An 11,521-nucleotide genomic window follows, 5' to 3' on the forward strand; every position below is an offset into this window, starting at 1 on the left:
AGTAAACTTCTGTCATCATCTGGGAACAGTAGAGCAAATGGCATGGGTGTAAGTACCACAATGTGTGCACTAGAACCATTGATATATGGAGGCATGTATTGGTAGAACACAGAGCCATAAACTCCTATCAGGATGATTTGTTTCATGAGAAGTATATGGCTTGTTACATTCCCATGTTTTGAATGCCGACAAGTTGCAAGTCACATTGAAGCTTGCTGTCAGAGTTTAGTCTCTCTCCTACTTGGTTGTGTTTGTTGCTGTTGTGGTTAACTTATTGAAGTTAAAGTCTTTGTAAGCAACTGCTTAAATTCTGCTTTTGAAACTTATCTTTGTGTAGCAGCCCTTAATTTCCTGTAAATGAAGCAAAGAGTCTCTGACAGGTGTAATGTATTTTATTCTGGAACCAGCATAAACACCATGAAAACACAGTGCACAACAAATGAGCTACGTAAAGCAACATAAACAATAATTTATTCAGCTGACAATTTCAAACACAACAGTTTCCAAAAATAAACCATTTAGACGTTTACATCATAATTTGAAACACAAACATATATTACACAAATCTCTCCGCTTACCAAGGGGTGCTAGCTTAAACACGTATAGCTTCTTAGTTTAGTGATGGTCATCTGGCTAAACAGTACACACGAAGATAAACATGAGACAATGCAACAAAAAAAACAAACAACATTATAATGCAAATCATCGTGCTTATAGAGCTTGCATTAACTTACATATGTCACAGGAATTTATCACCAAGCTTCTGAGATGAGTGTTTTGTTGAGTGTGGCGTATTAGGATTATACAGGTTTCAGGGTTTGCCTTAAAAGGGTGGTCTAGAATGTAATTTTAAGGCTTGGTTGTGTTTATAAGATGCAAAGCAATGTGTGCTCAAGTTTCACTTGAAGGAAATCACGTTGTTTTTCCATAAATCTCACTTTGATTATATACAGCTAGTCAGCTAACAGTCATGTTTCCTAGTTCCTCTGAAAGACTTACCTTCAAGAGGCTCTGATTGGTGATCTATCATAATGTGCTGTGATTCGCCGATTGACTCCATGTAACGGCTGTACAAGCACATGCTTTTGTGTTGTGTAAACAGTCAGTCAACCTTATGCCCGCTCTCTAAAATAAAATCTGACTAGTGTCTGTAACGAGTGAAAATGGGGTGCGGCTCCTTTAAGAGAGATCGCCATTGTGTGAGTGTGTGTATGTGTGTGCGTGCGTGTGTGTAAACTGTCTGTAGACACGTGTAACCCAAGAAGCGCATGTACGCAGGACCGATGTTTATTTTTATTTTTCTCTGCTCGGATTAAGTTATTTTCTGTAATTTACAGTGACATAGTAATATGAATTGTTCACATATCTTTTGTGAGTTCATTATCTGAGGTGTAAAACGCAGGAAAAGTTGCCTATAGAGAGATACGCATGCGCTGGTGAAAAGTGTGTGTGTGTTTACAACAGTTTGACTGATAAATATCAATTTGTAGCTAAATTGTTAGCGGTGCCAAACTGCATTTCCCATTGTTTACATCTTTGCTATAACATACCGTTAAGGCTAGACACTGTGCATGTCCTAATCAATCTTATCAAATAAAAAACTCACAGGCTACAGCTTCTGCTTGTTGGAGCTCCTCCTTCTTTGAGGAGATTTTAACCGGATCCAGCACTGAACTGGGAGAGATTCTGGAAGCTGTGTTTTGTCAAATCATGCTTACTATGTATTTTATAATTCTCTGGAACATAATTAATATTGAACTGTAAGCATTTCTGTCTTTGTGTCATGTCATTTGGAAGGCCAAATACAAAAACAGACAGAGCTCTGTGGAAATAGCAGCATTTGAACGACATTGTAGCTGTCTCTGCTTTGCTAAGCTAACTCTGTAAAAACCAAGATCTCCCTTTGCATTGAACTTTGAGCATTTCACATTCAGAGATGCTGTTTATGTTCACACAGCGACATTACACATCAACTAAAGTTTAAAATATAATATCGTAGTGGACAACCCCTTTAAAGCCATTAACGTGAATTAGGTGAGTGAGATTTAAGGACCTACAGTGACCACTTGTGGCCATTTACATTTTGTGTTTAGAAGCTGTGTGGGGGGTGCCATTTTATTTCTAAAATGATTTTCTTGTTTACGTTTAGTTAGTTACATGTCTGTTGGTAATTTAATTTTACTTTGTCATTTTAGACAGTTTAACTCCCTAACTAGCTAGTGTACTTTTTGTTGTTTTGGACTTTCCCCCTCCTGAAGCCTTATTTTGCTTCCCAGTTTTGTTTAACATCATATTTAATTTTTTTTTTTTTTTAGTTAACAAATTCTTTAACTAAAATTAATGGGTTGTTATGAAGGTATGGGGACTGATTTACACTCAAGCCCACCAACTTTAAACTTTTCACTGTTGCACTCACTCCTAGACACTTAACATCAGGGACGTAACAGACTATTTGAGCAAGTGCATTCTGCATGCATTCTGCCTGTGCTACAACAGCTTGCTTTTTGCTTGTAAAACTAACAATTCATATCATCAATTTCCAGATGATAAAACAATGTATTAAAAGAAAGTTGACATGATAAGCCACAGCCAAATCCCCTAAAGGCTGGCTAAAGGCTGATTTATACTTCTGCGTCAAGCGCACTCGTATGCTACGGCGCAGCCTATGAGTTGATGCATAGCCCTACGCCGTGGCCGTCAGCGTTGATGACGCGCACCTCTCAAAAAATGTAACTACACGTTGCAGCGACGTTTTTTTTGTTTGTTTATTGTTTATATAGCTACAATTTTCTGATCTTTCCTATACATGCTGTTCTTTACAAGGTGACTTCACACTATGATTTCTGAATAACAATTAGCCTAGCTTGTTATGCTATAATTAAATGCCATATATGACACGAATGCACATTGAAAGAACTTTTAAAAACCCTAAAACTTTTACAATAACGATAACAAACCTTAGTATTACATAAATTCTAATGCTTATATAAACAAATTTAGGAGCTTTCCTTCAAACCACTTCAGCTCTGCTGTATGTTTTGCTCGTTGTTGTTGTTGTTACAGAATTTTGCCTAATTGATTTCAGAAGAGTGCCTTGGTCACATACATCAGAGTAGATTGATGAACATCAAGTTCAAGTTCATTTATTTATAAAGCACATTTAAAAGCAGCCACAAAGTGCTGTACATAACACAAGATAAAAAATTAATATAATTTTAAGAATATAAACACATAGAAATAAAGCAAGCGAAACATCTGTAAAGATGTAAAAAAATTGCGGTAGAATGAACTATTAAAATAATCTTAAAAAGCCAAGCTAAAAAGGTATGTTTTAAGACGTGATTTAAAAGTGGATAATGATGGAGCCATTCTGATCTCAAGGGGCAAGGTGTTCCAAAACCGAGGACCTGCCACAGAGAAAGCTCTGTCCCCTCTACGTTTTAGCCTAGATTGTGGAACTGACAGAAGATTCTGCTCACTCAACCTAAGAGATCTCACAGGAGTGTAAGGATGAAGCAGCTTTGCGAGATAAAATGGGGCTAGATTATGGAGGGATTTATAAACCAGTAAAAGCACTTTAAAATCAATTCTGAATTTCACAGGCAGCCAATGAAGGCCTCTTAGAAGAGGGGTAATGTGGTCATACTTTCTGCAATTACATATAAATCTAGCAGCAGCGTTTTGGACCAGCTGAAGGCGAGAAACCTGGGATTTTGACATGCCACAGTAAAGTGCATTGCAGTAGTCTAATCGTGATGTGATATAAGCGTGGACAGCCATCTCTAGAGTGGTGGGATTTAAAAAGTGTTTAACTTTAGACAGCAGACGTAGTTGATAAAAACTGGAGCCAATAACCGAACTGATCTGTTTGTCGAGTTTTAATGACTCATCAAAGATGACACCCAAATTGCGGACACGGGGCGATCTGAAGGCAGATAAGCAGCCCAAATCTAGGCAAGAGGCCTGAACGTTTTCAGAAGAACTGAAGACAATGACCTCTGTTTAATCCTCATTTAATGATAAAAAATTGTGGGACAGCCAGATTTTGATCTCGTCCAAGCACCTTAGTAAAGTGTTAAGTGCGAGAGGGTCGTTCCTCTTAATAGGTAAGTAAATCTGAGTGTCGTCAGCATAAAAATGGAAAGACACCCCATGACTTCTTAAAATGGCCCCTAGCGGAAGCATACATAATGAAAAAAGTGAGGGAGCTAAGACTGAGCCTTGAGGGAGGCCACAAGTGAAATCAGCAAATGTGGATGAGAAGTTACCTAATTTAACTGAAAACTTTCTTTCAGAAAGAAAAGACTTAAACCACTTAAGCACTGTGCCTTTCAAGCCCACAACTGACTCTAATCTAGACAGCAGAATAGAGTGGTCAACAGTATCAAATGCTACTGACAGATCTAAAAGAACCAGGACCACAGAGTCAGTGGCTAGCAGGATATCATCAAGTACTCTGAGGAGGGCTGTTTCAGTGCTATGAGCCAACATGGTCTTCTTTTACCGAAAACCCTCCCAATTTTAAGATGGATTTCGGATATGGCACATTTTTTGTTCATTGCATTTTAAGGTTTCTTTTGTGCCATCTACGATCTGTTTGGTCCATATTCTTTCTGAAGGTTTCATTTTTTTTCCACTAGGTGGCCGTGCAATATTTATTTTATATCCATTTATATATGGGTCGTTATCACTATAAAGTACCTTTGAGACATCAGAATTTAAAATAATAATAATAATAATAATAATAATAATATTTTTTATTTAAACACATAGTTGTTGTAATATTTAGACTTTAAGCTGTAAGAAATTAATGTTGGTCAGGCTCCAGTCCTTTTATAAATATACTGCAAGCAGACAAGCAGTAAACAAACCTAAAATTGTATCAACCCTGTCATGGACAAATTCAAAGTAGTATGAGTGTATTTTCATTGCAGTGTGATTGTAAAATGTATCTTTTCAGAAAGATAATGTGTCCCTTTACCAACCCAACTTAATAGATCATGGAAAAAGTCTATTTATAATGATGAAATAATGGACAAATCCATTATTTCTAAAACATTCAGTCAAACTTTTAAACAATATTAACTGGCCCTTATTGATTAAATAGGAAACCACACAAGATGTTATGCTAAGGTTATAAATAATTTGTTTAATTTCATAAAAGTTGAACATGACGCTGGAAAACAAGATTACAGGCTGGACATTAGCATGACAGGGTGGACGAAGGCTTTATTTAGAAAGCTAAATATGCAGGAACATTTGAAAAACAACAGGTACAACAAGAAATATTAAAGAGTAATTTAAAAGGGCTGTAAAAGGTTTTAAGAATTCACCTTCTGTTAATTACTCCACCATGCCGCCTCTTCTGTTATCAATTAGGTTTTATAAATATGCAAAGAAATGGGAAGTTCTTTGTACGTAGTATAAAAGCTATAGTTTTGATTTCTGAATTTTTTGTATTAATTATTATTTGACTATGACAGGGTGGACATGTCAAGCTTGACAACATTCGATTTCAAGCACAATATGAGGAAAGATAGGAAACATAAATGTAGATAGTTACTGTGCGTCACAGCAGATGTTTTAACCTCCTCTGAAGAAAGGCAAAATGGGCACGGGGATGCCAATGAGTACATCAGAGGGTTTCTTAGAGGGGCATTTACCACATCATGAAAGAGGATGGCAATTTCAAGGACACGTGCAAAATTATTAATAATATTATGAAAACAAAATAGTTTTTAAAATTACTCTTTTTTTGTCAAATTACTTGTAAGAGACAATAAGAATATTTAATAAAAATCTTTTTCATTTGATCTAATTAAGCTACTTTTTGTACTCACTGAAGTTGGCTGAGCAGTGTGATGCGGCAAAATCACATCCATTCAATGAAAGAATATGGACAAACTGACAAAAATATGATGAGCGTAAAGGTTTAACCAAATATATAAAAAAAATCAGGATGTCATCATTTCGCATTATGTTCATAAAGGACTGATCCAGTTTTGTGGGACATCAAAAGCACTTTATTGTGATTACGAATGACCCATTTGCATTTATCATGTAAACAATGCAAAGAAAATTACCTTCCAAGTACAACTTTTTATTATTATGGAAAAATTACATATGCTTAAAAAAATTAACTGTATAAGCCACTTTTTGCTCGTTTCCTTTAAGGGACTAAGGCTGGGGTTCTCAACCTTTTGCAAGCTGGGCCCCCCCCAAAGCTGGTTCATTGTAGTTGACCCCCCCCCCACACCCCCACCATATATATATATATATATATATATATATATATATATATATATATATATATATATATATATATATATATATATATATATATATATATATACTAAATACGACCTCACGTTTCATATGTTTGCAGCCTCTGCAATTTCCTTCCGTCATCAAAAATAATTTGGATGGTTTGATTTTCTGCATTTTTTTCACCCGTAGCAAATATTTTGAGGGGTGTTTTTGACAATTGTGGGCCACCAAATGACGAATATGAAAAAAATTAATACGACAATATTGGACTCAGCAACAGCAAAGAAGACCTTACATTTTGGAGGCATACACTGCTTCACGAGGGGAAATCAAACAAATGAGTCCCATTTTCTGAAGTCTATGAGCACAGCACAAACAAATAAACTAAATTGAGATACTGCATTTAAATTTCAAAATGTGTAGTTTTTATATTTATAACATTTGAATACAGTTCAGCAACATACATCACACGACCAAAAGAGCTTACAATTGACCATCACTTAATTTACCATCACCTCACGATTGAAAATGTGACACGGGTTACAGGTTACATACAGGCACAGCCTAATGAAAATCAACGATTTTTAAGCACTTTTTCCTGCACCTACTTTTATTTAAACTGACACGCAACATATTGAACACTTGAAATGTATTCTCAACAACCCATGAAAACATTGCATAGGAACTATATTGATTTATACAACAACAAAAAAAAAAATAATATTAATAAACTGAAATAACTAATTAATAATATATTAATAATTAAGAATATAATAAACCAAGACTGACACGCAATGTATTGAAAACCTAAAATGTCTTCTCAGCATATTATAAAAATACTGTATAGGAACTATCTATCAATTTACACAAATAAAAACCATTAATAATAATAATAATAATAATAATAATAATAATAATAATAATAATAAAAGTAAAATAATTATTTAATCATATAGTAATAATATAATAAACCTGCACTAAATGTGCTTGTGATTTTTTTAATTTTATTTGTTGATGTTCTCTCACAGGTGGAAAAAGAACAGAATATTTGTACTCAAGTTATAATACAATTACACTGCTAAAATAATACAGGTTTTAGTAAATAATACTAATACTTTACAAACTACTCTTTAAAAAAAACTACTCTGAGTACTAGTTAATTACTTTTGAAAAAAATCAGATTTATGGCCCTTTTAAAGTATAAAATTATTTAAATGGTTTAATTGTTTAAATCACAAGGCTACATATAAGAATTTACACTAACAAAGTATGGTTGATTTTTCCTTTCATGACAATGAATCATTTTTAATAGCACTGGCAAAACTACCACATACTTTTAAGGTCATAGAAACACTTTTTGTCCATTTTAATCAATACTTTCAAGCTTTGAAATGTTTAATTAAAGTATATGATGAAAAGATTTAAATTTTTTTTTACACAGTTTTTCTTATTTGCTCATTGTTGTCTATACAATATTTTTTTTACACTTGATCTTAAACTGAAAGAATTTTACAAAAAAAGACAAGAACACTGTAAAATAATAAAATAATAAAACAAATGACGTTTTACTTGAGGTATTTGAAATATGACGACACTACATTTCTCAAAGCAGTGTTTTAAGAACAGTGCTTCAGGAACAGAGCAGTGCCAGTACAATTTAGTGATGCTTTAAAGGGGTGGTCCAGAATGTAATTTTGAGGCTTGGTTGTGTTATTAAGATGCAAAGCAATGTGTGCTCATGTTTCACTTGAAGAAAATCATGTTATTTTTTCATAAATCTCACTTTGATTACATACAGCTACTCAGCTAACATAAAAACTTCAAGTGACTCTGATTGGTCATCATCAAATGTGCTGCGATTCGCGGATCGGCTACATTTTTCTTATCTCTCATGCACAGATTAAGTTATTTTCTGTGGTGAAGCTAGTGACAGAATAAAGCACAAGATGTGGGATAAGACCTGTGTGAGCCTTGATTGATTTTTTTTGCTGCTACACTCTAGATAGGAAAGCATTGCTGTATTTTTTAACTCAATGCATTACAGGACGTCTTACACACATATCTAGAATATGCCAGTGTAAGTAACATGAATCGTTTACATATCTTTTGCGACATCATTGTCGGAGATGTAAAACGCATGAAAAAGCTTCCGATAGAGAAACTGCCGTCACACACAGAGAGACCATAGACTGTAAAATATATGGGCGTAGTATCCGTGACGTCACCCATAGGTTTCTAAAGAGCGCAAAAGAAGCCACAAGTAGGCGCGGCCAACCGTCGCCATTTTGTTCGCGCGTCATCACACCCACGGCGGGATACCAAACAAGGGCAAAGAGGCGGAGAGTGAGCGGAGCTACAGACACCTGCTGACAGTTTGCTTGGACCTGGTTCAGACACACTTTACTTTGGGAGAACGCTTAATACTTTATCACCTGCGACTCGTTTGTATTCTGACCACTTGTGCTTGGTTGTATACTATATCAATAAAGTGTTTAGTCTTTTAAAAACACTGCTGTAATACATTGAGCCACTAAACATTGTTCTTATGACGTTTTTCAACAGGAGGAAAACGCGAATTACTTCCAAACACTTCAGATATAGCCTGTGTTAGTTACTGTAAGACTATTAATGAAATCCAGCATAACACTGTATGACAACACTTCAGATGACTGTTCTAGAGCCTACAGCTAATCAATCCGTCAGATTCTGGAGTGCATTACAGCTCTAAATATAAATAAAAACGATAAATGATCTTAAATAAAACGAATACATGTATAGAGATGGTATATAAGTATATAACTTTACTCACATGGGAAACGGAGGCCACGTGAATGGTTTGTGAGCACAATAACGTGCACTCAGCATGACATTCCATCAAATAAGTGTAGGAAACAAGTCCAAAAGGCAGTTGACTGTGTAAAGCCACATAAAACAACACAGAAATACGATAAATATGCCAAGTTCAGTGGCTAAAATGCAGGATTCAGCTGAGGTGACGTGACGGCGACCAACGAGACCTAGCTGTCACTCAAGTGGCCACGCCCTTAATTATGCAAACTTAATATAACTTAATATAAAGGAAACGGATGAGTTCTAAAAAAATTCACCCCCCTCACAGTTGTCATGAAGGGTAATATTAGCTGTATTAACCTAAATCTTTTTTTGTACCAGGCTGTAAACACCTTTTTTTCTGCTGTAAAGTTGGCCCTTCTAACAGTGGGCTCAATTAAAATTTGCTCTGTTTTGGAGCCAGGAGCGACCAGGACTAGCGGAATTTCGGATGAATTGCAGTTTTAGTTACTTCCGTATTGGCTTCCTGAGAGAGAGCGGGAGGTTGCCTCTTGAGAGAGACGCACGTGCTGGTCAAGAGTGTGTGTATGTGTGTGTGTGTGTGTGTGTGTGTGTGTTAACAGCAGTTTGACCGAGAAATATGGATTTGTAGCTAAATTGCTGGCGGTGGCAAACATCATTTCCGTTGTTTACACCTTTACTGTTGAGGCTAGACACTGTACATGTCATGATCCATTTTAACAAATAAAAACACTTATAGGTCGTGGTTCAGAGTTCACCATTCACAGGGGGCGGAAGTATTTTTTGTAGTCCACAAAATTCGCTCATTATAGGCTTTGCTAAGCTAACTCTGTAAAAATCAAGGTCTCCCTTTGCATTGAACTTTGAGAATTTTACATTCAGAGATGCTGTTTATGTTCACACAGCTACATTACACATCAACTAAAGTTTAAAATATGATATTGTAGTGGACCACCCCTTTAAGACAGATCAGAATACCACTATTATTTATAAATCACATAAATACCTCATCCAGAAACATTTCTAGCATAACTCTTTTGTCGTAAAGAAATAAAAAAAAAAAAATTCCACCTTTGCTAAAAGTTCTGGTAGGCTAATACAGCCAAATAAGTCAGTTAGCATTGTCACCGGTCATGCATCGATCTAATTCTAAATACTTGATAGTTTTTGACTAAGTTTAGTCAAGGAGCAAAGATAAATGATTTCTACTTCTAAGAGATCGCGATTGTATATAGTCTGAGCACACACACACGGTGATGAGATCATGAGAGGACTTGCAGTTCATTTGAAAAAGCCTATTCAAGAACTTGCATATTCAGAATTAGCGTACATGACTGCGCTCCGGGTTAAAATAAAACACTTGCGACATTTGCAGAAATCAATAATTGTGCAATACCTGCATTCCCGCACCGACATTCAAACTGTTTTAAACCAGGCTTCAGAAGAGTGACAGGTCAGAGGAGAGTATACTCGCAGTCGGATAGAAGAGAGCCAAACGTAGATCGTCAAAAAGGCAGGAAGCAAATCTTCCTCCCAAAATCTCAGTTTAATTACTCTTGCTAATAACATAGACATCTTTATAGTAAAAACACCCGAAAAGCATTATTCCAATAAAACAGTTGCTTTTAAGTTGTTATTTTCTGCCACTGTAACACAGAAAGGCCTTTTTCCCGCCCTTACGTTTCATGCAAAACTAGACAAGGTCGACTGTAATTGATCCCTTTTCATGTCAGTCAAATCCCGGTATATTTTATATAAACATTTAAAAAATATATTATATATTTTTGATGAAATAATGACTGTTTTGGTCTAGTTTAGCAGCGAGAATAGATCCTATGTATCCGAACAAAGATCACAGATTTGCACTTTTTTTTTTTTCAGTTTTTCCTCCCATCCTGTAGCCTACTCGTTCCGCATTACCCCAAGGATTAAACAAGCTTATAAGACATTTAAAAAAGCAAGCGATTGCTCATTGTTTTAAATTTCTGTCCAGAGAGGTTGTGTCCATGTTTTGATCCTCAAGTCGATTGGTCTCACGCAGTCAAGTGATGCGATTTCGCAGCTAAGAGTTCACTAAGCTTGAACTTTGCGACGCAGCAACCTGTGAAACTTAACGCAGGACCCTGCATTTCCGGTCTGACGCATTCGTGTGCGCATGAATGGAAGTCTATGGGAGAAAAAGCCCAGTGTGACCGCCGCTTTAATCGTTTGCTTTCCTGGGTCTCTTCATGGTCCTCGGGCGTGGGGAAAGCATAGTGGCGTTGTGATTGGGCAGATTGCCTGTAAATCAAACGGCCAACATGAGGTGAAATTCGGCGAGTTTTATGCCCGCATCACACTCCCTCGTCCGAGTACACTGTGTTATTTGGCCTTCTCTTCATGAATTCCACGTAGAAAGTGGAAAAGACACGTCTGGAACACAGCAATGCCCTTGATTGGTTTT

At 36.0% G+C, this 11,521-nt stretch overlaps 1 protein-coding gene across 1 annotated transcript in view; it reads right to left on the reverse strand.

Annotated features, from left to right (window-relative positions):
* LOC147839576 (uncharacterized) overlaps positions 1-11,521 on the reverse strand; it is an 846,284-nt gene that overhangs the window by 415,489 nt on the left and 419,274 nt on the right. The gene's annotated exons all lie outside the window — the stretch shown is intronic.

The sequence above is a fragment of the Danio rerio genome, chromosome 19 (genome assembly GCF_052040795.2).
Source record: "Danio rerio strain M-AB ecotype USA chromosome 19, GRCz13ab, whole genome shotgun sequence".
Lineage (NCBI taxonomy): Eukaryota > Metazoa > Chordata > Actinopteri > Cypriniformes > Danionidae > Danio > Danio rerio.